This window comes from Nipponia nippon, unplaced genomic scaffold (genome assembly GCF_047370975.1).
Source record: "Nipponia nippon isolate SJK-2023a ecotype South Korea unplaced genomic scaffold, ASM4737097v1 scaffold_1, whole genome shotgun sequence".
NCBI classification, from domain to species: Eukaryota; Metazoa; Chordata; class Aves; order Pelecaniformes; family Threskiornithidae; genus Nipponia; species Nipponia nippon.
This window is the reverse complement of record NW_028262290.1, coordinates 14,246,945-14,273,444: the sequence shown is the minus strand read 5'-3', so window position 1 is coordinate 14,273,444 and position 26,500 is coordinate 14,246,945.

Genomic DNA, 26,500 nt, shown 5'->3' with positions numbered 1-26,500 from the left:
ACTGGTGCTGACAGCACAGAAACGACAGCACGTGGGTACCTGCTCCAGATGCTCTTCCTTCATCGTTCAGCCCCTGAGTCTTATGTACAGTGTCATATTCATTGGAGTGATTCTAAAACAGAGTGAACAACTGACATAACCAGCTGAATAAGCTCAGTAAAGACACTGGTACACACAAATTTAAATTTGCAGTGATTAAGCTGAATGTTAGTCTTAGATCCATGTGTTTCAAATAGGCTGAGCTGCTCTTCTTCCTATTGAAGTTGGTCGTGGAGTGGCTCTCGATGGACTGGGTAAATTCATGGCTAGGAGCCTCCTCGAGGTGCTTAGGGAAGGTCAGCTCTGGGGGCTTGGATATGCTGGGCTAATTTTTGATCACTGTAAATCAATGGGCTGGCACTGCTGTCGTTACAGAGAAGGAGCTTTGGATCCGGATTTTATTTCCTTTGCTAGCAGAGCCTTTTCTGGCTGCCTCAGCAAATGCCTATGATATAGCCAACAAGTGGGGCTTTATGGCAAAAGGGTGCTGCTTCCCTGTCTCTGAGATCACTGAGTTTCAAATGGCTGATTGCCCCTAGCACTATAGTTTTCATCCAGATCGTTTGTCCCTGCAAGAGGTTTAATTTATTGGAATTAATTTCATGCAGCTGCTGGAATACATCAAAGTGCAGCGAGCAGGACTTGAGCAAACTCAGCCCCCACAGTGCCTGTCAGGAGCAAAGCTGCCATCTGTCTCCCTGACGAGCTGCATTAAGTTTTTTTGCCCAAGAAATCTGTGCATTTTGTTTCAGTCTCAGATGCTGCTCCTCAAAGATGCTCTCTTTAAGCAGCTAATGTCCGACGACAGTAGGCCCTGGGGTAATCACTGCCGGTAAAAATACAGTAGAGCTGCAGCTTAGGTTTAAAGCTCACCTCTGCAGTAAGGTGGGAGGAAACCTGCTGTAGCTGATGGCAGAGCAGGTGGGATTATGTGGCTGCTTTAAAGGCTTCACACACTGCTGGGCCAAAACATTTTGAGGTCAGTTCTCCACTGAACCTTACACAGTCATTTTCTCCAGGGCAAGGTGGTATATAACATTGTCTGATGGGAGAAGGACAGTCTCCAGCCATACTGCAGAAATGAGAGCCACTCATACAAGGCAAAGGAGAATCTCACTTCCAGTGGTACTTTTGCCCTGTTCTCTCAGCATTTGAGTATTTGTTGATGATTTTGTGGTTTTTGATCTAACCAGAAATTAAAGTTGTGCTAGTTCAGTTCAAATCAGTGCAAAGGTATGTAACTGCAGCAGTGGGAGCCCTGTGCATGCACTAAGCTCTCAGGTACATGGTGCCTTAGCTCAGGAAGGCTCAAACATCTTCCTGCATCACTCAAATAGTGAGGCCAGACGAACAGTTTGGAAACATGTGGTGGTCCTGCCTCCGAGCTGTGCTCCACTGAGTGATGGCGTGACATTGCTAAGCCACTGCAGGACAACGTGTCTTTGCTTCACATCTGCTGAAGGCTTTGCTGGGAACCAGCAGCTTCGACGGTGGGAAACATGAGTTGTTCAGCACTTTACTGTAGGAGCAGAATTGGCTGCTTGGCCATACCACAATGAAATAGAAATATATATATTTCTCTTTTTACAGCTGCAGAGCTGTTTGCATGGATTGAGCTTTAACTGGTACAATGTTATGGATGGAAAATCCTATAGGCTTTAGACATTCTGGGGAGAGAGGGAAGGAATTGTCACTCATGCATTTGTGTAGAGCTCAGCCCATGGAGTCCTGACATAATGGGGACATCTAGATATCACTGCAGTATAAATGATAATAGAAATGCAATGTCCTACTAAGATTAACAGTAATGAGGTAGAAGGAAAATGACTACTTCAATGCTATGATAATAGCATTTCGTGATATACAGGCATTATAGTTTAACAAATAGGTAGTCAGTTGTAAAACAGAGTAATCAGGAATCAAAGTGCTCATTCTAGAATGTTTTTACAGCACACTCTGATTGTTACAATGTACACTGTGCACTGTGCTCCAGCCAGTGGGAGGAAGAGGTCCAGTACGTCCTTAGACTGAGACAACGCTTCTCTGTGCTTCTCCCCTTTCCTTGTTGAGATGCAAACCCCTGTCTGTGTGTTTTAGGGTATATGGTTAGCACTGAGATAAGAAAGAAGTTAGGAGCATATATGTTTAGTTTTTCCCTTCAAACTGGCATCAAGAGCATAAGAGCATAGGAAGGGGAGGGACCTTGTGTGCTTCTGCATCCAGTCCTCTCCAGCTGCAGGCTGTTGCTTTAGCTAGTTCCCTCCTTAATGGATGAAGTCCTGTCTTGGGATTTTTATCTGTCATCCCTTTTTGGGGTTGTTTCGGACCCCCACTTCCTTAATGAGTAGAATCCTTCATCTATTTTCCAGCCTAAATTTATTCATGGACAGATAGTTCATAACCATTTGCTCTTCTGCCAACATATTCTTTTCATTAAACAGTTCTTTCCCTCCTCTGGCAATTAACCTCCTGATGTATTTATACAGAGCAATCATATAATCTCTGTCTCTATTTGTCCAAGCTTTTCTAGGTCCCCTGGTACTGTTAACTTTCAGTTACCAAATATGTGAAATAATTGAAGGTCCTGTGGGGGAAGACATTGCCCAGCTCTCTGAGAGCCATATCATGGCACCTGATGAGCTGGGACATGGGAAGGAGGATACAGCTCACACACCCGTCTACTGAGCCTCCATGGGTACTCCAAAATGTGCCCCAAACTTGGGATTTGGGTTTGGAGACCAAAATCCATGTTTATCCAATGTCAGTGACTGGAAAGAAACTTCTACCCACTGGAGAAACAAGGACTTTTGCAAAGATCTCCCAGAAAATGTAGATTTTCCACTAGATGTTGCCTCCTGGAAATTTTGTTTACCTCATACTGCAGGTTTTTATTTGTCACTACGGAGCCTGTCTGAAGGAAGATATTCTTGTGTGGCATCCTGCCTTCCTGGGTCTGCATTCAATATGCCAAGACTTACTATATGGGTCTTTCTTGGACGGTGGCTTTTCCTGGATTGTGTGGTTGGCTGGTATGCACAGATAAGGTAATCGCCACTGCCATTGCAAGGAAAAACAAAACTGCTGCAAAGCAGGATGACTGGAAATCTACTTTCTATTCTTGCTCATTTTTGTTAGTTTAGCAGCTGATTCACTTTCTGCTGGCTGCCTTTGGGAGACAGCTCAGTGCTGGAACTGCTTGCTCCAAATCCCTCGGAGTTACTGGACTGCCCATCTGATTGGCCCAAATGCTGGAGCCAAACTAAACTCCGGCAAAAAAAACCCAAAATAATATCCAGCTGAGCAGGTTTTTCACAAGTAAATCCATCCACCTTTCCTTTTTCATAATCCTTTCCCTATCTGTAATCCATTATTTTTCAGAAATGAAACTGGTGGTTTGCTTGCTGAGGACAGTGCTTTGTGGAGGAAGGTCAGCTGAGCTGAGAAGGTGGTGCCACATACTGAATTTTGCACTGGGGAGTGTGCAGAACATGTCCCACTGTCCTGAAACACAGGCACAAACTTTTTCTGGTGCCATGGGGTCTTCAGGTTCCCAGTTGCACAGATGGGAAATTAATGAGCATTGCAGGAGAGTGAAGCAATAAGAAGGTGCCTTTATTCTGAAGTTTTCTCTGTCATTAAGGCTGCAGCTTCAAACAAATCACCATATTTTGGTCATGTTGTTTGTCTCTGTTGCTCTGCTGAGTCACACCAACCTTTCAGTTTCCTTCCCAAAGACTCCCATATACAAAGTCCTTCTGTGCCGCACCCACAAGGCATGACTTTTTCTGGCTAAGATGAGCTGTTGCTTTCCTACTCCAAATGCTTTGCACAGTCATCTGTGAAAAGAAATGTTGAAAACTGTGTGACCCTCAGGAGTTTCCATTTGTAGCTGGCTCCATCTTTAAACTGTTCCCTTTCTGCCTCACCATTGCACACGAAGCATCTGAGAAAATGTGGGAGCATTGGAGAGTTGTTCAGCTGCCTTGATACCAGTATCCAGTGCTTCTGGCTGTGGAGGAGGAGGCAGATGGTTCGCATGTGGTGTTTACAGCAGTCTTTCAGGGATGCAACCACTGCACACTGTGGAGGATGTGTTTTGGGATGCTCTGTATGGAAGCAAGTCATGGCAATGAGCACACCAAGGCATCACATAGTCAAAATACAGGCCATATCCTCATGCGAGCAGATATTCTCACATCAGGCTAAATTCTACTTTGAAATACTTTGCTTGGCTCCTAGTGGAGTTGCACCCAGGACCAGTTCAGTCTTCAGCAAAGGAAGCCCTGCCAAGAGGGATGGTAGCAGGCGTGACACAACGAACGCGGGAAGGAGCAGCTGTGCCACCACTGCCTCTACGTGGCAGGCAAAGAAGGCCAGGTTTGCTGGGAGCCAGTGAGGGTCAGCTCCTGATGGAGGGGCTGGATTCAGGAAGAGCTGGCTGGAGAGCAGGGAAAGATGGACTTATCCCAGTGGGCACCCAAAACATCCCCAGCTCTGAATACCCAGCAGAGCTACCTTCTCCACAGCCTCCCTTTCCCTTCACAGTCTGGGAATCAGCTCTGCTGTCACTAATAAAATAAATTTGGGGGCTCTCTTGAGGATAAGGACTGCATATATTTATCCTTATGGCTGGGAAAAATCAACTATTGCTACATGGCTGGAAAGCCTTGAGACAGCTCTGATTGTCCCAGAGCAGCCAGGAGTAGGATTTATCATGGGATCTTCTTTGAGAAAGGGTGGGATCCCTGGGAGAGAAGGTAAATGACATATCTTTACAATGAATGTGACATGGCTTTTCTGTTCTTTCGCTTTTGTGAGTCAAATCATTCAAATATCAGCATTTGCACAGCCAGATTGTCCCAAGAGCAGCAGAACTAATGGCAAACCATTTTCTAAGGGTTTGTGTTTTGAGGCTAAACTTCTGTGGGAATTGCCCAGTTTCTGAAAGGAGCCGAGATCACAGTATTGTCCTTCTCTCGGTGGGGCTATTAATGAGGTCTCTCCCCTCTCTCTGATTACTTAGTACTTCTACAGAACTTGCCAGAAGCTTAATAATGTTGAGACCTTTATCCCTCTACTAAATTTGGCTGCTGTGAGCCAAAAGATTCAAAAAATATTTGGGAGGAGCTGACTGTTCAACAAACACAAATCAATGACATAATTCAGCTGGAAATTGGGCCAAAAGAGCACTGAGGAATGGTGGGGAATTTAGCCAACTCACTAATGATGTTCACGATCACGGTTGGTCCCAGGTGAGAAAACACAGGTGGGATCTTTTACATGCAAATTGCCCCAGCAAGGCAGAAAAGACTTGAAAACCCTGTGCCTAAGTGTAAAAATGGTGCTTGCTGTTCGACCACCATTCCTGGCTCTGCTGCAGAATAAACTTCTTTCCCTCCCTGTGTCAATTTGCCTTTCCCAGCATGTGCCTGTTTTTTCTGCTCAGATCAGGAGCTCTCCGGGCAGGAGCTGTCTGTTGCTGTGTGCTTGTACAACACCTCTGATAATGAGAACTCCTTCTTGGTTCAAGCTGTTAAGCATTCCTATAACCCCAGTAATATATACTAATAAATAATGAAAGTAGGAGCAGAGAAACTATCAAGAGAGCTGAAGCTTGTTTAGCTGGATAAATGGCATTTGACTGCACTTCTAAGCATGTTTTGAAAGCGAACTAAAATTTTCATTACTTGCCAAGATCTGTGTCATGCCCATCACTAACACGTAAAGCAGTGCAGAGCCCTCTCACAGAGCCTGCGTAGCTACCTCAGCCAGTCTAATGAAGATATCATCTACTACGATTGATAGCCTTAGGTCCGATCTCTGATCATGGCAGATAAGCAAAGGAAAAAGTGATCTGAAATAAGATCATTTTAAAATATATTCCTGTTGGGATTTGCTAGTCTGCATGCTGTGTAGGATCAGAGAAGTTAGCCTGACTTCTCCTTGCCTGTGAAGATGACTTCCCCAATTTTGCTTCTCATTTTTTTGACCACTTTAGCTTCATTACCCCAGGTTACAAATGGTCCCACCACTCCTTTGTGGAAAATATTCTTCCATGCAGTCATCTGCCTGTCTGTCTTTTGTGTGTATGTGTTTGCTATTGTAAGCTTTCCCTTTTTTTCTGAGCACAAGCTCTGTAGGTTCCTGCTGTTAATGGAAGTTCTGTAATGCAAGAGGGATGACTGCATGTATGTGTGTGTGCGCAGGTGTATTGTAGGGGGAATATATGGCATGGCACACAAAGCCGGGTTCCTTGGGCTGAAGTACATAAGTCCTATAGAAGGGCAGGGAGTGTTTCTGCTACACTGAACTTCATGGCCCTGATCAGAGCAACAGCAGCTTGAACTGCTTCACTTCTCAGCTGGTCCGTGCCACAAATGCCCTCTTGCGTGGGCCGTCTCTGGCAAACTGGGGGTTAAACTGTAAGTGCTGCAAAGAAGCATTATAAAAAGTGTTTGGAAAAAAACTGTCTCATCTAAGGAGGGGCCCACCCTCCAAAGCTGGGGAACGCTGGGTCAGCAGCTCTCTCGAAGCAGGAGTAGCTCTGAGGCTTGAATAATTATGGCAGAAACTGGGCAGCTTTGAGATGTCATTTTACCTCTACAGATTGTCTGTGCCTAGTAACATCTGATGTCTTGTGTTTTTGCATGGCTACTTAAAATAACTGTATGGACTATTTAATAATCAACCTTTAAATATATCATATAATTAAGTGAAATATCTTTATTTTTCCTTAGTAGCTTTAAGCATTTTCATGCAGCTGTAAAATTGCCTATTTTTAAATAGCTGCAACTTTGCAAATCTTTTTCTCATGCAAAGATGCAATTTTATTACACATTTTCTAGTGGATTTTTTTACTTTCATTTAGTATCCCGTTGGTCTATTTTAAAACATTTCCTAAGCCTGAACGCAAGGGCTAATACTTTACAATGCTCCTTCATTATTCCCGGTGAATGAACATCTTGCCAAGCAAGCAACAGCTCCACAGGAGATGCTCAGTGTCATCAGATCCTTGCTGAAGCCTGGCAGAGGCTGCCTGTAACCTGTGCGTGTCTGCTGGACCCTCAGTTACCCCATGCTGGCATGTCCCGCCAACCCTTCTGGGGAGATGAGCTTCACCCTCACCATCTCATCCTGTAGCATTTTGAGCAGGGACAGCTGAAGATGTGGCAGGTCAGTCTGGGGAGGGCGAGGGTTAGGACTGGTGATGAAGTATTGGTTTGTTGTCATTTAATGTTCCTCCCACGAGAGTGACTCTGCGCTGGGCTATCCCCAACATGCTGGCTTGTCAGCATGACCCCATGATACTTCATATAAAGTGGAGATATTAATACATATAATTTGCATTTGGATATCCAAATACAGATTAGTTCTTCTCCATAGTTTAAGATTTGTGTCCTCATGATGGACTACATTGTTTAACACTGTTGCCTTAATAATGGGATGGTAAATTTTGCTCTCTACACACATAGTTCATTCTCTATGCATGCAACCGCAGCTACATGCCAGTTTATTTTATGAGGAAGATGGTCCCAGAAGACATATACACACATTTTACTACAGAATTTTAAAGCTTGCCAGTTGATGTCAAAACTTCCTGTGCGGCATCCATCTAGACAATGTGAACCCTTGGGACAAGGAGACTCCTCTCAGCTCCACCAGTAGCTCTCATCACTGGGCACCTCCATCCCTGGGTACATCACACAGAAAGAGGGACACGATGTGCAGGCTGAGTCTTTGTTTTCATGGGAAATGCTGCATTCTTTGTTTCTTTGTTCTGTTTCTCTGAATGCTGCTTGCCCAACAGTACAGCGGGCAACGTGACACTCACTTGTACTTCTCAGCCATGCCAGAAGACTGGATAAATATTTGCACAAGTGCTTTTGGGATCTGTGGTTCAAGTGTCCTCTCTATGGGCTGAAGCCTTCAGTGGCTCTGTAAGGGCAGGGTATGGGTCAGGTGGGGCTCCAGGAGGACATGGAAGCCCGTACAGACCTCCCTGAGCACTGACCTCCACGCCAGAACAGAGCTGCTTTGTCTTCTCTTTCCCAGCTGCTATTATGACTGTTGATTTCACACCTTTTTATATATATATATATATATGTATATTTAAAATGTTCGTCACACAGGCTTGTCTTCAGAAGTGAGTTTCTCTTGGTACGATATATTCCAGTGAGTTGTCTGGTAATCAGGACGAGAACGTAATTGACACATTTCTGCTTCAGGTGGGGCAATTAAGAAAATTTGGTGTTGAGAGCAGACATTGTTTTGACAGAGAAGAGTTGCTAAGACTCTGCAAGTCTGAAGGAAAAAAAAGAGACAGTATTGTTAAATTATGTAACTTCTGAAGATGAAAAAGGAGTCTTTTGTTTTTCTAGTTGTTGCTCTAGTCTTAAAGTCAATAGAGCTGAAGCACAGTAATGAAAAAGATCATGTTGGAAATACCTTGTCTCATTCAATTCTCTTGCCTTGTCTTTCCAACCTGCACTGAATAAAAATGTTCTTCACTTCTGGACAGATTATCAAATTTAAAGTGTATTAGCAGGCACCAGCTGTGTGCTGTAATTATTTGGCTGAATCTTCTGACGTTAGAAGAGAAAATCTGAGTTAATGGCTCAGACGCTCTCCTGCCTGGTTCCCTAATATCCCCCACCTTGCACCTGGTGCATCTGCACAGAGCAGGGATAAAGCAGCAGGAGGGCAGAAGGGGACTGTCAGGGCACAGAGAGACAGATGACTACTCATGCTGCAAGAGCTTTGTAGCAAAATATTAACCATTCTCCATTAATAGTCCCAAGTGAGGAAGGAAGAACTCAGTTGATTTTCTTTCCAGATTGCTGTAATGTTGTCGCAGTACTCAGGTAGGGCTGGATTCAGCTATCTAAAGAGAGATGTCTAAAGACTTTAGAAATGCCCAAGAGGAGTGATGAATTTGTGTGTCTAGGATGATTTTCAGGGAGGTGCCCCCAGCGCAGCCCTGGCCGGGCTGCTGACCCCAGGGCTGGAGGAGGCGGGCAAGGGAGCAAGCTTGGTTGGCATCAGCATGGTTTTGTGGGTTTATTAGTTACCTTATTTGCCTTCTTTTAGTTAAATGGAGAATGGCAAAATACGTTGCACTTTTAAATCAGTAATTCTTAGTGGTTGAGGCTAATTCAGAGTAGTAGGAGAGGGTCAGTAGGTAAAGCAATGTCTGCTGAGGCTTTTCATCTGCATTTGTGTGTTTCTGGGCTTTTGCTTGGGCCTTGGCTCGGTCTTGTCATCTGGCCTGATTGTCCCCCTGTGTGTGGGAACTGATTCTGTCTGCAAAGCCAGTCACACCTCCCACCTCCACAAGGGGCTGGAGTGCTCTGGTGTGTTCGTGGTTTAATTTCTTCTGGAAGGATTCTGGTTCATGTGCACCAAAACTGCTCTGCAAACTGAGCCAACATGCAGTAAATAGGGGTGACTGGAAAATTTGCTTTCCAACTGCATGACAGCTGTGAACCAAAATCCTAAAGTGAGAGGCACAGAGTATCTGGAGGAAACACCTTATCCATCTCCAGTAACTTGACTGCTCTTCAAATTTTAACCAAAGTTACATGATAATTTAGATAATCTGGTTTTCTCCCTGTAAATATAGTGACAGATGTTCATTGCTGAAGAGGACTCCAGACCTCTGGACTGTTCATGTTTTGAGGTGCACTATCTGACTGAGAGATGGATGCTAAATGGGGTCTGCAAGCATGCATGGGCAAACCCAGCCTGGCAGAATCAAGCAATTATTTTATAATAGCATATTCTGTATTCTGTTTAGTTGCCATTCTGTGCCCATCCTTTGATGGCACATGTTTTTCCTCTTAAGGCTTTCTTCTCTAGCCATGGGGGATGGAAACTTACCTTAGAAATGAAAGCTGAACCTTTGGGGAAGATCTCTGTTCTCCCAGTGGGGCCTTCGGGCAGGAAACTACAGAATAGGATGAGACTGGAGATAGAATTGCAAAAGTTGGCAGCCTTTGCATGTATATATTACAGGGATACCAGAGCAGCATTTGCTAGTATTGAAAAAGCCAAAAGGTTTTGACATAGCAGCTCTTGACCTTCAAATGTAAGCCTTTAGGAGCAGGGTACAGCATGTACACAGGCAGTGCTATTTTAATAATGATTTCCTTTTTTGTGCTGGTGTCCACCTTTGCCTCACTTCTCTTGATGAGCAGGGCTTTCAGTAGCAATAATTAGAAAAGCAATAGCTCCTCTGGTGCTCTGAACAGTAAGAAAATATTCAAAACCATATAGAGTACTATGTGGATCAAGTTATTGCATGTGAAATCTTGTGCAAGTGCTACTTGCAGTCAGTTATTCCTGGGAAAAATATTTTTGTGGTTAATAACGTAAACAGTGGGCAAAATGGAAATCTGATATGAAATTTATTTGTTCTGCTATACCATTTGGAAAAGGGCCAGTATGTTAAATTGGAAATGCTGGTATAATTTACCATGATACATCCATTTTGGCTACATGTTGTAAATACCCACTGGTTGATTAAAAGAATGGAGTACTTGGCAGATCACCTGGAGCTTTCTGTCACAAAAGAGAGGGAATCTGGAATTTCCAAGGTAAATTACATATGAAGAAAGCCAAAGGAGATTTTATAAATGGTTCATTGATGTCAAACTGAGAAGAATCCAGTAAAAAATACACAGTCTGAGCTACTTCTTGTTCCACATGCTCTGCATTGTTACCAATGATTGTGCAAAGAGAATGCAAAATAGCGTTGTCCAGCAAATATAGAATTCTTGTTATAAGCTTTTTACATCAAACACATGTAGGAATACATTTCTGAATAGGTTACGACACAGGTTAATCAGAACCCTTCTTGCACTAAGATTAGAATCAGAGCTGCTAGTCCATATTCACATTCATTAATTCACAGGGAATCTCACATTTTGTCCCAGATTTTACAGGTTATGTACGTAACCACCCTTGCTTTGTCTGGGAAAAAACCAGCTCATACCCTCTCTCAGTCAGAAAGCATCTCTGCTGGCAGTATTAACTATATGCCAGAATAGCACTGTACGTAAACTTTGGTCAGCCTATTTTAAAAATGTCAGTTAGGTATTAGCAAAGAAAGTGATTCCTAGATGGGGGCTTATTTCATTAAGACTATCTTATGCACATGGAATTAAAGTAATTTTTTTTTTTCTTCTGCACGGTTATCATGAGCCACAGTCATAATGAAAATCAAAAAGGGTTCACAGGAAAATGTCTTATAAAGCAGGGACACACTCAAAGGCTTTCCAGTTTTCTTCAATCTCACAGTGTAATAAATTGGGAAAGAAAATGCAGCCTAATGTCTAGTGCAAGATGCTGAATGGTAGGGTGTCTGTATTTATTCCTGGCTCTGGCACCGACTCTTGTGCTCTTGGGTGAGTCATTGCTTCACCTGTGAAAGAGACAGCAATGATAAAAATCAATTTTTTTTTTATATATCCAAAAGATCCAGTGATTTCAGAAGGTTTAATTCTGCTTTTAAAACATGATTTGAAATACTCTGATAAAATATTGCAATGAGATATTGCTGTGTTTCCAAGTGATTCAGCCTTTGTGAAAAATCAACATTTCAGCTACAAATCACTGGTCTGTTTCTAAGAGACTTTTAAATATAATTTACTATAGAATAGTATGTAAATTTTATGGTGTTTTGAAATTACCTTTGAGATACTAGAGGAATGAAGGTGACATCATTTTTTTTTTTAAAGGGTCTAAGGTAATCTGCTGAAGTTACAGAGCACTAAATCTGATCTCTACTCACAAATTGGTGGAGGTATAACATGAATGACTAGAATTACTAGACATAAATAAATATTATAAACTGAGGAAGAGCCCAATTGAACTTTTATAAAGGAAAATTATATTGCATACGTTTACTAGATTTCTTTGAAGAACTCACCATGTATGAGATTGGTACTGTTGAACTGGTTTTCCAAAAAACCTTTGACCAAGTCTTTTACTAAAAACTGTTAGAGAAACTAAATCATCTTGGGGGCAGGTGAAACATCCTTTCATGGATTATTAATATCTGGTTAAATTGTAGTGTGGGAATTTCTGATCGCTTTTACAATGCGGAGGATTACCAGTGGTCACCCCCAAGAAAATGTGCTGAGACTGCTGTCGTTCACAACTCTTACATGATCAACAATAAGAGGAGGAGTGAAGGTGCAAGGCAGAAAAGCTTAAGAAAAATAGGAAATGCTTTAGGATAGCGAAAAAAGTCTTTGAAGTGATGAAATCCTTCTGATTTCATGATACAGAGTGTTTTGGCAGTAAAATTGCAGATGAAATTTAATGTCAGTAAATGCAAAATGATACACGTAGGTGGGGAAAAAAAGAAACAGCTGTAGCTAAAATGCACAGTGATGAGCTGTCTTACCTGTCTTGGAATCATCGTATGCAAAAATGTTGCCTTAAGTTCAACAATGATCAAAAAAGAAAATTAAGTTTATAAATGATTAGCAAAGGAACAGAGAGCAAAAAAGAGTATATCATCATGTCACTGTGTAACTCCAGGGTATGCCTATTTCTTGGCCAGTACTTGCAATAGGTACTACATTAGAAAAAGGAAAAAATCATAGCTGGATTGGAAAAGTAAGATGTAAAGGTGGAGGAGGATGATTAGAAACATGAACTGTCACAGAACCCTTAAGGTTGGAAGGCACCTCTGGAGATCTAGTCCAGTCCCATGCTCAAAGCAGGAGCAACCAGAGCAGGTTGCTTATGACCATGTCCAGTTGAGTTTTTATCTCCAAAGTGGAGATGTTTAAATGTTCCCTAACTCGATCCTTATCCACCAAGGATAAGTCTTCCTTGCTTGCAGATTTTCCTACTGGTCTCAGGGGCCTGCAGTTCCTGAAGGCTGGGCTTGCCAATGAAGACTGAGGCAAAGAAGGCATCGAGTACCTTGGTCTTTTCCGTGCCCTTTGTCACTGAGTCCCTTGCTCCATTCAGCAGTGGGCTCATTTTCCCCAGTCTTCCTTTTGCTATCTATGTACCTTTCTTGCTGCCTTTCACATCCCTTATCAGATTCAAATCCAGGCAGTCTTTGGCTTTCCTAATCCCATCACTGCACATTGAGAGTGTCTCAATACTCCTGAGTTACCTAGTCCTGCTTCCGCCTCTTGTAGGCTTACTTTTTTGTTTGAGCTTTGTCACGAGCTACTTATTTGTCCATACAGGCCTCCTGTCCTCCTTTGCTTGACTTCCTAAACATCCGCATGGACCAATCTTGAGTTTGGAGAAGGTGATGCTTGAAAATCAACCGGCTCTTCTGAACCTTCTACTCCCCATGATACCCTGGGGATTCTTCCTAGCAGGTCCCTGAACAAGACAAAGTCTGCTCTCCTGAAGTCCAGGTCATGATCCTACTATTTGACTTGTTCCCTTCTCTTGAGATCCTGAAGTCCTCCATCTCATGGTCACTGCAGCCAAGTCTGGCCCCTGACCTTCATGTCCTCTACCATTTCTTCCTTGTTTGTATCTGTCAGGTCCAGGGAGTGCCTCATTATCATCAGTGCACTCTGGAAACCTAATGGATTGCTTGTGTTGCCCTTCCAGCAGATATTGAGTTGGTTCAATTCCCCCATGAGGACCAGGACCTGCAATGTAAGGCCTCTTCCAGTTGTCTGAAGAAGACCTCATCTCCTTCTTCTTGCAGATCAGGCAGTCTGCAGCAGACACCTACCACAATGTCACCCACATTGGTCTGCCCTCTAATCTTGACCCATAAGCGCTCAGTTGGCTCATCCTCCATGTTCCAAAAACCTAAATAGATTACTGCTATTCAGCTTGGAAGAAATGACTAAGGCAAAGTGAGGAATATAACAGATTTTTGTAATTTGGGTGGTGCAAAGAAGATGAATGGAAAAAGGAGCTTCACTGTTCACTGTTTCTCATAGGACAAGAACTAGAAGGCAATCTGCACCTTAAAAACACCCAATGCATGGTCAAATTATGAGCTCCTTTGCAACATGCATAATAATGGTTTGGATACCACCCTTCTGAATGCTAGAAGCTGTAATGCAGAGCAAGCAATAGTCACTTTATATTTGTCCTGTTTTCTAATGTGCTTTCTGCTTCTGGTCACTGCTGGCGGCTGCACTATGTGGATCTGCTGTTTGAGTACAGGGGGTCTCTCCCTAGTACGCGTTTATACCCGCATGCTGGACAAACCTCATTCTAATGCAGTTCATCTATTGCTCTCTTTGGATTGTACTTTCTTTGCAAGCACGGTAGCAACTTGGTTACAAGAGGTAAGATAATTGAAAAGCAGTGTTTATACTGTACCTCTTCATTTGAAGAGACAGTGGGCTAGAATACACACATGCAAATATTCTGACTACCACCCCAGGGGTTCAATTTTTGGACATTTCAGTCCATTAGCTCTAACTGGGAGCCAGCCGCTGAAACCAAATAGCAGTTTCTATCTTCCTTTCCCTCCCCTGCTTCCCTGGTAATGTTCAAGGCCTTGGCTAGAAAACATACAGACACAAAGACAAAATGGGCCTAAATTAAATTTAAAAAATCATCCAGAAAAAAGACCATGGTACTGTTACGGCAGTTCATTTCAGAAGCTATTAGTTCATAATGCCGTTCTGGAGACAGCTGGGGAGGGACTACCTCGAAGCTTTCCATTGCACAATAGTTTCCATATGATGTATATGACTCTGGAATGGGAAGGACTCATAAATCTTTAGCAAATTGAATCCTGCACAGGATTCACAGGATGCTTGAGAGAAGCACAGAATGAGAGTAGCTTATAAACCTGACCTAAATAACCAACAGTGAATCTTAAAGCAGACAGAAAGTGTCTAGGGGTAATAAAATAGGCAGAAGTGCTTGCAAACTTATTCTAAATGCCAATTGATTCCACTTCTTCTAATAGCTTTCTGAATCCATCAGCATGGACCAGGGAAATCTCTCTTTATAACACATTTATTCTAGGAGGCTTCTGAACCTTTGTCAAAGTAGTAAGAGCTAAACACAAAATTAATAAAAGAGTGGAAGAAAATTCCAAATTAAAATCGTGGCCCCAAAAAGTGACCCTTTACATTTTATGTTCAGTACTAGTAAGTGCCATATAATTCGTACCATGTCCTTTCTATAAAAAGCTGATAAAGGAGAGCTGGAAGTGGATGGGGAAGGCAGTCTGCCTATGTGGGAATGACCCCACACCCAAATACCAGAGGATACTGAGAGTGGCACAACTTAGCATAGCTATCCCTTTGACATTTTCATTGAACGAGCTGCTATTTCTGTTATTTTTTCAATGTGGCTCCTCTGTTTTTTAACAGAAGGAGTGTCTTGGGCAGAATATAACCATGTACAGCCATTAGGCAGAGACATGTCCAACTACGAGTGACTTTCTGCTGTAATGATTAGGTGGACTTGGTAGAGATGTCCCTTACAGTTCTGGAGCTTTTATATCATCCAGCTCCACTTACTTATTATGAACCCACACTTGCTTTGATGCCTCACTAGCTTTATACTGCCTCAAGCGTGACTTCTGTAATGCAAAGCAGAAAGGATTTTGTGCAGATATTGAGGAAAGACACTGACTGAATATGGTGTTATGACGAAGGGACCTCTGACTCTAAAGATCCTTTCTACTGCCAAGCAAATTCTGCAAAGCAGTGCTTTACTTGAGAGAAAACGGATAGCACTCATAAAGGCACTGGATTGTATGTCATGAAGTCCTTTCCCATACTTTAGAAGGATGGATTCTTTAAAAGATCCATCCTTTGTAAAGGAAGTGACAAATAAACCAGACCAATTGCCCCCAGCAGCACCTGTGTCTCTTGAGGGGCCCCCAGGTAACACTCAGAAATACCCCCGCACTGGAGACAACAGCTGGGCGAGGTGAGAGCCTCGGCTTGCCTGTCCCTCAGCCACTCCAGGGACGGGCAGGCATGTCCCTGGAGCCCTCAGCCTGCCTGACACCAGGCTCTCAGATGGGTCGGATGATTTATGTCTCTCCCCTCATGGTTGGGGGAATCTCTAATCTAAATTAGACAATTATATTTTAAAGGGCCAAATCCCACTGTAGCCATATAGACGATCCACTTCAGTGCATAAGCATATATTTTACTTTTATTTCAGTGGGACATTACCAAGTGTTTAGAGTCAAATGCTCTCTTAAATTCTTTGCTGGCTAGAGGTTGTTGAGTCATGACTTCCTAAATTTGAACCACAATGCAAAGAGGAAACTGCAACTTTTTGTAAGTTTTTTTCTTTCATTTGCCTTTAACAAGCCCTTGTGAGTGTAGCTGATGTAAAAGGAGCTATATAGAAACAGGAACCTGAGTCTGAAGCGAACAGTGTATTAAAATAACATCACTGTGAGCTGTTGTTAGCCTACTTCTTTCCAGATTGGGTCTCCACAATAACATTGCAATCATTGATAGACAAAGCAAAAATGTGCATATTTTAGAATCAAAAGAAATACTTGATATGCAGCAATGCAGCAGAAAAGGGTTGGCAAATGCACTGCACCAATAGTCTGGCAGCAGTGTTACTTCTGCAAGCTTTGAACAAGCTATTGATTGTGACCATTTTCAACCATGCCTAAATGAGCCCTTAGTTGTTTTGAGTTAACTAGATGTTCGTCCTTGCACCTGGAAGTGAACCCAAGTAAAAAAATGTTTGGAATTAGTCAATATATGAAACACATGATGAAAAAACCCACTAAGTAACCACACTGGTTGTGCAGCTTTGTACAAACATTTATTTTTCCTGGGATTGTGGGTATTGAGTGTAGCTGGCTGTTCCGCTCACTTGCTTGTTTTACTCTTCAAGAGCCTATTGTTCATCTGTTCTGCAAACACTGTAAGGATCTGTTCTGATCTGTAGTCCTAAGAGTTGCTGCAAGTCTCCCCTTATATCTTTGTCATAACTGTTAGAACAACAAGAGCAATTTTATACTGTGATTGAGGTTGTGCCATCCCATTGGTTTGCTGCAACGGTGTTACTGAGGTTCAAGAGGGCATAGGGAGTTAGTGGTGTACCTGTGGTTGGTGTTTTATGTCAGGTGATTGCATATGACTCCTATTGTAGTAACCATCCTTAAAAATATTTTGAATGGTTTATTGAAGTCAAGGGAGAAAAAAGAAGGATGTAGATGTATTTGAAGAATTTGACATATAAAGTATGAAAGGTGGTTTTGACATTAGGTTTCCCTTCAGCACTGAAAAAAGTAATCGTAGGAGAATCGCTTGGTTGGTATTAAAAGTAGTATAAATAGTGCAGTTGGGGAGGAAAAAAGAAGTTAATTTACATGGTCTGGAACTTCATTTTTGAAGTTCAATCCTTTATTTTTTAAGTTAGATAAAGCAAGACCAGCACACACCAATGAGAAGAAATGACAGTAAGAAAAAGTGTCTCGTGCTGGTTTTCACATATAGCTCACTGTGGGAAGGCATGGACCCAGCTCTTGGTTTGAAAAAACACTTGGGGAAATGGAAAGCTTTTACCAGCATTGCACTGCTTAAGACATTGCTCCTATCTGGCCTCTCTAGGATCTGCAGCAGGAGTCAAGCTTTATGTCTGTATATTGCAAGAAGCTGGGGTTGAGTTTTCCTAGGGGACTGATGTCCTTTGGGTGCTCTTCTCTGCAGACTTGGGCAGGAGTCCTCACAGTCTCCCCAGTGAAGGACTCCCCCAGGAAGCCCAGGAGATGGTGAGGGAGGGACCAGCCAGGGTTACACTGTGCTTCTTGCAGTCATTTTTCATTTAGTGACCACATGTCAGTACTACCAGCCGAGGAAGCATGCCCGTGAGCCTGACTGTGATCACCTGTCTCACATCTCTAACATTTCTGCTTGTTATCCCGCAAGTGGATAGCATTACTGCAAAACGCCTTGTTGAAATCAATCCTGCTTATACCACGTGTTTTATCTCCAGCTTGTGGTTAGTTTTGTTTGCAACTCTACATGACAAGCTGGGACAGATCCCTCCCACATCACAGCACTCAGAAAATGGGTCCCATGTAATCACATGTTTCAACTCTAACTGAAGGTCCCTGAAAACTATTTCTTTTTCTTTAATAGAGGCTTATTTTCCTGCTATGGCTCAAATCCTACTCCTCTGGCTCAGAAGGAGTCACAGAAATGACTTACACATTCATACAAGGCAAGACTGTTTTCTTGTGACAATATACACCCCACAGTGGCCTCTTACAGGCAATGTGGGACTACAGCTATTCACAAGCCCTACCTTAAATATCACAGATTCCTTAGTCTGGAGAGTGAAGCTGTAGGGCCCTCTTGTGGGAAGAAAACATCAGTCTTGCTTGTTGTGAAATGTATATACTCCGGTGAAAATCTGCAGTGAACGTGTGCCGTCATCTGTTGAAGTGTTGTACTGTGATACACATTGTGTGACAGCTCAGACATCTTCCATCGGTGCTCAAATCTGATTCCTATCTGCAAGCTTGGACATAAGAAAGGGTTGTATTTATAAACCTCAGCCCTGCATATGGCTGCTGACCTCTCCACCTCTGCCCCTGATTTTCCAGAGTGGTTTTTTTCTCTACCCTAGTCATGGATGTTAACTCTTAAAACCAACCTCTCTGCTCCATTCAGTGGCACTTCATTCCTATGTGGATGAGCTGAGTCTACGCCACGGTCATACCATGACCTGGGGACCTGTCACATCCCCTTTTCTCCTCCAGCTGCTGACCACAGTTCCTCATGCCCCAGCCCAACTGCCCTCCCACCAAGGAGGAGTGTGGCTCTGTGGCCTCACCTCCTTGCAATGTGCCCTCTCCTCTCTGCCTCTTGCCTCCTGGCCTGCAAAGACCCTGGCATGGCTTCCTGGAGGCTTCAAACACCTTTTGCATCTTTGTGACTTCTTCAAGGGGTGTTATCCATGTCTTTAGAGGAGCTGTGAGCTGGCTGCAAGCAGTGACGGATGCCAGAGCTGGAGCCCGTAGGCAGGCAGAATTAGAGCAGGCACCTGCTTTATGTCAGATCTGTGGACAGGAGGTTTTAGCTTTTGAGTATGCCTAAAAAGTTAGTGAGAGGAGCTGTGTCTGGTTTCACTCCAAGCAGGCAATGGCAGGAGTTGGATGTTGGATCTTTTGTACTGAATCACACTAAGGTGGCTGATGGAGTGGTGACAGGCAAGGCATGACAGCAATTCAGAAATCTTCGACCCAAGCCTTGCATAGCTCCCCAGCACAAAACTTTTCATGCTGAGCATCCCAAGCATATTTGAGTATCTTACTCTGTCTCTCTCAGTCACATCCAGAAGATCTGGACCTTTTCCTATAGACCAAGACCCATTTCTGACATCAAACACTCTTTGAAGGAGGATGAGGCCTGTTTGCTACTCAGTACTCTGATAGCTGTATGATGTAAGAACAAAGCAAAACAACAATCAACCCCTCTGAAGCTCAAGTTAGGAGAAAGATCATTGTTATTATGATGTAATTTTTATTACTATATTGATAGGTGTTTGCATATTTTCACCTCCTGTTCTGATCTCAGTTCACATCTGCCTCTGCTGTGACAGCTTCATGTCCTCGGGCATCCCATCTATTTAGCTGCAGCAAATAACATCCTAAATTACAACCCAATCACACTCTTTCTTTAATAAAGTGCAGTTAAAACTTTCTACTACAGTTATCTCAAATATTGAACTTAATAATATATAAACAAATCAAGGAAGTTCTTGGAAATATTTACATTATTGCAAATTGTAAGAATCAAAAATATCAGAAGTGAGATACTGTCAGTATACTCAGAAAGTATAGCATATATTTAAAACCCGATTTCAGAATAATTGATATAATATGAACTTTTGTCTTTCTAAGACTATTTTCTGGAGTTCCATTTTCATTTTTTCTGATATCAAAATGACTAATTGGCATTAATTTTTCATGAAGTAGTAGTCAAACTCATAAATGAGCATGGGCCAATGTTGTAGCTACAACTTCTATTGGTTTATTAAAAAAGTGATTAATGGGTTCTAAAATCTACTTGATCCTGAGATGGACAGTTTGCTACTTTTTCTAGTTAAAGGATTCCCCAGATAATCCCTCCTTGCCACTGTTTTGGGAGGATGTAGAAGGTAAAGAGATGCCTCTTGAAAGAGCTGACAAAAATCAACAAGCCATTGATGAGTTGAGGAGGAATGCTTCAAGAGAGGAGGTCATTTACATTTTCCTAGTTTGTGTTTTTGTATGTATGTACAAGGCTTTTAGGAGCAAAACTTGTGTTTTGGCAGGATGTCCTGGAATCCATGAAAGCAGAAACAGTGAGCACAAGGTTTTATAGTTCAGAGCAAGTAATGCTGGGCAGGAGTATTTTGAGGGAAACGTTGCCGGTTTTGGAACAAAAGCTATTCATGAGCTGTTGAAGCCTATTGAACCCAAAGCACTGAACTGTACTGTGTGTGCTGCTGACGTGGACCCTGACCCTCACAAACTGGAATAAGAGGCCAAAAGATAAAGTAAACTCTTCATCGCCTCCAGCAACAAAGAAACACAGATCACAAGATCTGGAGCTAGTGCAGGACCTCAGTAAACACCTAGCAATATTACACTAAAACCTGTTGCACACCTGGCTGCACCTCTGAATCATCTTGTTCATGGGATTACCACAAACTAAATAAAAAATTGAATCTTTAGTTTCTTATGTGATCTGCTAAACATGAGAGCTTGGATTCTAGGAAAAACAGTGTGACTCAGGAGACTAGTGTTATTTGAATTAGCAGCAAATCTTAGGAAGAAGGATTGGGCAGCTTATTGTTCTGCCCTGGGGGCAATCATTTATAATACAGCAAATTCCCAAATATATAGAGCTTTGGTAGCATTTTACATTTATTTTGTGCAGTGTGTAAGGTACTAGAACAAGAACCTCAATTCACCTTAATTCACTTCTCTCCCTCCAGGACAAAGGATGCTTTGAAAATTAAATTCCGTTTGATTTCCATAGTGTGCTTTGACTAAAATGCTATGTGAAATCTATAAACCAGTGCAGGAATTGTACTTACAGAGCTGACATAACTTTTTGTTATTTCTTTCTGCAGTAGTGCTTTGCTGGGCCTGCCTTATATCTAACAGGCGGTGGCACAGCTTTAAGAGTCCTGTTGGTCTTATTCCACCTTACGCCTTGCTGGCAAAATCCCCAGTTTCTGGGCTGCAGGGAGTCATTCCCTTTGTGTGCCCTTTTCAGCCATCCCAAGTGTTTAGAGTTGTGTTCCAAATCCATGGTTGTAATGGAGATCCAGGTTATGGAGCTGTTTCACAAGTATATATTTAGACCCAGTTCAGCAAAGGTCTAAAAATGTGTCTAAATCAAAATATGACAAGGCGGCACCATCCAGAGATACCTTAGCTGTCTTGGAACAAACTAATGCCATGCTAGAAGCAGTACAGCCATGGTGGTACACTGGTCTCCTGGGGACATTTCAGCTCTGTTGGGGCCATGCATGTTAGCCTTGGTACAGTGTTTTTGGAAATTTGGCACATTTCCTGAGCGCTTTCACTAATTTGCTCAGGGCTAGTCTAGGTAGCGCTATATAGCATTGTAGGTATGATTTCTGTGCTCGTGTTCCCCTTCCTATGCCCCAAAGCTAAACGCTGCATTATTGGGCTGAGTCGGGATATTAGTATCTGGTTTTCAGCATTGCGGCTCAAAACACGCATCCATTTTAGTGGGAAATGTGGTGCTGAAAACAGCACCCAGAGGGCACAATCCTGCACTGTTGAAGTCAGTTGGGGTTTCACCATTGATTTCCATTGGGGAAAAATCAGGGATCCCAGCAACTCTCACTGCAATATTACTGTAAGATAGTGGTAGGTAGCTGCAGGCAATGTGATTTGGAAGAACAAATTTGAGCAGACAGGGGTTAGATCAATATCTGAAGGATGATTATCTTGGTCAGCACAGTATTTTTCATAGCCTAATCCAATCTAAACAATCTCTAAATATATCACAGACTGTGAAATTTCAATCCCAGTCCTGTCAGCCTGTTCATGTGAAGATGGATGACATGCCTGATGAAGTCAAAGGGCCTGATCCTGCTACTGCTGAAGTAACTAATAAATCTCCGGTTAACTTCAGAGAAGCCCTGAAAGAGTCACTTTGTCAAATTGCTCAATTAAACAGAGGTAGCAGATCCTTTCCAGGTGTAATGGGTTTGCACAGGCCTTCTCCCCAAAGGAAAGGATCATATCTGCAAGCTTTTGGAAACTGAAAAACTAGCCAAAAAGAAATGGAGATAATGTTCAGAATGGGAGGCTGCTATTTTAGGCAGCCCTTGACCAGGAAAGACTGCACAGGGATTCAGTGAAAGCCAATTATTGTAATATTTTTTTGTGGGGGCCAGGTGCTCTCAGATGTGTGCAGATGTGCTCATGTGCTCCACTGCAACCCCTTGCTTATGGCCAGGTATGTGCTTGGACATGGGAGGCACTGTTGGACAGCAAAATCTTCATCTGGGATGACATGAAGTTAAAGAAATGATAAAAGTGGACAAAATTTGGCTTTCACATTGAGAAGAAGTTTTCCTGGGATTCAGCTGGGCTTTTTGCAGAAAAGGTGGCCATCAGGATACCCAGGTGGCCCCCCGAAGTGGGGGCACCAAGGAAGGTGCAGATTGGGGGCAGGTTTTGGGGTAGTGTCCCTTGGTTGCCGGTAGCAATCCACCCAGGCAACCTTATGGGCTGATTAAGAAAGGGGTGAAGTGTGTGTTCGCAGACTCGTTACAGATCTAAGACCAGATATGATTAATTGCTGTTGCAGCAATGAGCTTGTTAGATAAGCTTACAGCAGCACTGGTTAAGTACCTCTCTGGGAAGAAATATCTCTCTTCACCCAGCTGGAACCCCCCAGCCAGCATTACGAGAAGCTTCCACTGTCACGATGGGAAGAATATGAAAAAAAAAGAGTGGAAATTCACTCAGCAGAGCTGCCCAGCAGGCTACAGGCTGGAACTGTAATTCTGACTCCAGCTGTCTTTGCTTTGCTCTCAATGCAATCACATACATACCCACATGAGCCTCTTCCTGTTTATTGCAGTAAATAAATATTTTGCCAAAGGGAAAAAAAAAACCAAAATCGATGTGATAATGAGGTTAAAATTTCAGGTATAAATATAGCCATCTTTTAAAAAGAGGCTTTAAACTCCTGTTGTGTTGCTCACAGGAATTCATTCTGACTGCTATTAAAACCCTGGTGCCTTAATTATATTAATGATTTAAATCTTTAATTTAACTGCTGCATATTATTTAAAACTTAAGAGCTACAAACAACTTTGGTTGTCTGTAAGGCTTCAACAGATGTTTTCCTTTATCATTACAATACATTCTTTTTTATTTCTCACTTCCAAAATACTATCAAATATTGTTAAATTATGCAAAATTTCAAAAAAATAAAATTGAGCTGAATAGTATTGGGAAAAATCAGTCAGTATTCACCTTTTTGTGTGTATAGTCAAGCAACAAGGTAATGGATTTTGAAAATAATCATGTCAGCAGGAATGCCTGGAAGCTTATCTGGGTTATGGATTAGCCATGGATGCAGAAACACACAAACACTTTTTTTCTATCTGTGGTCAGCTTGGATCCAGGAGCACACAAATTAACTGTGCCTTTGCCAAGACAGCTCAGGGCTGGAGCCAGTCTACCTGCTGATGCTCAGTGTGGAGATGAGATCAGTACCTGCTGAGGGATCCAGGCTGAGATCCTCAGGATTTTTTAGGCATAGCAGTAACAATTCATTCTCCATAGCTATAGCATTTGTAAGTAAAGCACACCAGAAAGGTTGGCCGACTCATTAATTAAAACAGGAAAAAATGCAGTTGAAGAGAAATACAGCGTAACAGCTGCATCATTCTTTTGTAATTTACAGTGCAGAGATTACTCGGACCAGGTCCTGTATTTGTGAATTCAGTAGCAGCTCTGTCATTGGTTCAGGACAAATAGGATGAAACCTGCTCAGGCTGCTCTGAAATCCTAACATAAGGCTAATGTCAAAGAAAATTCTTTTAGTTCCAGTTAGGATTTAGCAATAGGTGAAGCATTTTCCGATACTAATTGTTCAAACAGGTATAGTTGCAGGATGGCTAACTCTCTTAGGCATCCAGGGCTCAGCAGTACCTATGCTGGGCTCAGCTTGCTCTTCAGGAAAAGTGGATGTGTCAGGTGATTACATGGTGAGGGCAAAATCTAAAGAGCAGCTTGAGGTTGGTAGCAGAGGGCGTTCATGGTGGCCTCATGACTTCTTCTAAACAAGAGCATTTTCCTTCGCTCCTAGTCAGGAGGCTGAGGCAGTGCTGCCTGGGGGCAATCAGGTTGCTAGACCAACTAATACTTGCATGGGCAAGATCAGCATCCTGGTTTGAAATGAACTGGTTTTACCTGGAAAATTGAAACTCATGTTTAAGAGAAGGAATTTTGATTTGTGCTGTTGTTTAAGAATAGACTTGATACACTGGCTGATGAGTTGGCTGTTTAGCTACAGTTTACATTAATTTTACTTTGGTTTCCCAAAAAGATTAAATGAAATTGTCCATATCTGCCACATGTTGGATTATGCTATATGCATGCTGTTATTTCTACAATGACAATTAGGTGATGTCATGTCTATTTTGTTCTTTGGGCATTCTTCCCCACATCTGGTATTTTGGGAAGAACTTAACATTCACTAAACCAGCAACAGATTGCTCTAACATCTAATTCTTCTTGTACAAATTAAGGCTCTGATCCCATGAAGATTTATTCATATGCTTGCTTTCATGTACAATGGGTTGTCCCATTGAACTTGCAAAATGAATAAAGTTATGCTTATGCATAAGTGCTAGAAGGATTCGTGCCTAAATAATGAAAGTGAACACTGATGGTATATAATTATCCATAACCTTCAGCTATAAACACAGTGGAATCCACCTCCAAAATAAATGTAGGAAATGGAATGAAATGGAGAAGTCTGTGAGAGTATTTTTTACTTTGACTCATTCACAGCAATTTTGCACCGTTAGTAATAACCAAACTGGTAATCTAAATTGCCTGCTGCTTGTGCTATATATGAACTCTGTCACATGATTTGGTTTCTGTATCCATTTAGACACTTACTATTGCCAATAGATGTTAAAAGTGAAAGAAGGGTGGAAAGAAAGGTCTCTAAATAATTTCAGTGCACTTTGGAGACCCCAGTTTATTGCTAACAGCCATCCATTACTTTAAGAAAATTAATAGACATGATTCTCACTGTACACATTGCCCATTGCCTTCAGAAAGACTCTAACATTGCTAGTCTAGATATATTTTGTCACTTACATGTCCTTAGTCCTCAGGTTTTAAATCAATTCAGGTTTATTCAGAGTTGGCTGAAATACAGAATTTCAAGTTGGCAGACAAAAATAATTGTTGCTCAAAAATATCTAATGAACTGGAACTTTGAAAAGAAAAATTGCTCACTGAGGCCCCATGATGTGAAAGAAAATGGCATTGCTGTTTCTTTCACCACTGCCAAGAGAGGAGTTGGTTGAATGCACAAGCTCCAGAGGTCTCCAGGTTGACTGCCCTTGTTCCCTGGGCTACAACACCACATTCCCTGGGCTACCCCTAACCCTGGGTACAACACTTTCAGGCTCCTGGGCTGTCATCTTGTGATTTGAAGGCGGGTGTGGTAGGCTGTGAGGTTTTATAGATCAAGGAATTGATTTTCTTTCCAGGAATGGACCAGGAGAGCTTGTGCAGCTACTTCCAGCTTCAGCATCCTGGTTCTGTGATTGGAATGTGGGAGCCTGGAGATCTGCGGCTGGAGCAGGGCCCCATGGCTCTCAGGCAGCCAGCTTCGCAGCACTGTCATCTTCCTCATCCAAGAGGCACCGCTCAAGGGATCTGTGCGTGCAAGGGACTCCAACCTGCTGCTGTGAAGCCACGGCCCTGAGAGCCCCGAGACCTCCAAGGCCCAAGTCTTGGCTCTGGAGGGCAGGGCTGGGAAGACCTAGGTGCCTGGGTCTCTCCAGCTTCTTGTAAAAGCATTAAGTCCTCATCATTACTCTCTGAAGTCAGGCACATTTCTGTGGGAGAGATGCCTGTGGTCTACCAAGAGCTCAAGAAACTTGAGGTGTTCCAGTTGAAGGATTTCAGTTCAAACTCCAGCTTTTTCAATGGATTTCATCAAAACTTTTCTGACCTACTCTAGCTAGGACATGTGATATAAGGCTAGCCTGGACTCAGAAAATGTATCCTGAAAAAAAAATTGCTTTGATTTTTAAAAAAACCTATATTAAATGAACATGAGTGAAGTGGTGGGTTTTTTTTTAATTTAGGAAGTGGGGACAGGTAACCAAATGTTCCCTGTTTAAGGAGAACATCAACAAAGACCAAACATTTCTAAACAATAAACAATATACAAATTGATGGTTAACTCAAATGTCTTGAAGACAGCTTTTCTAGAATGTATATGAAGGAGTAAATAGT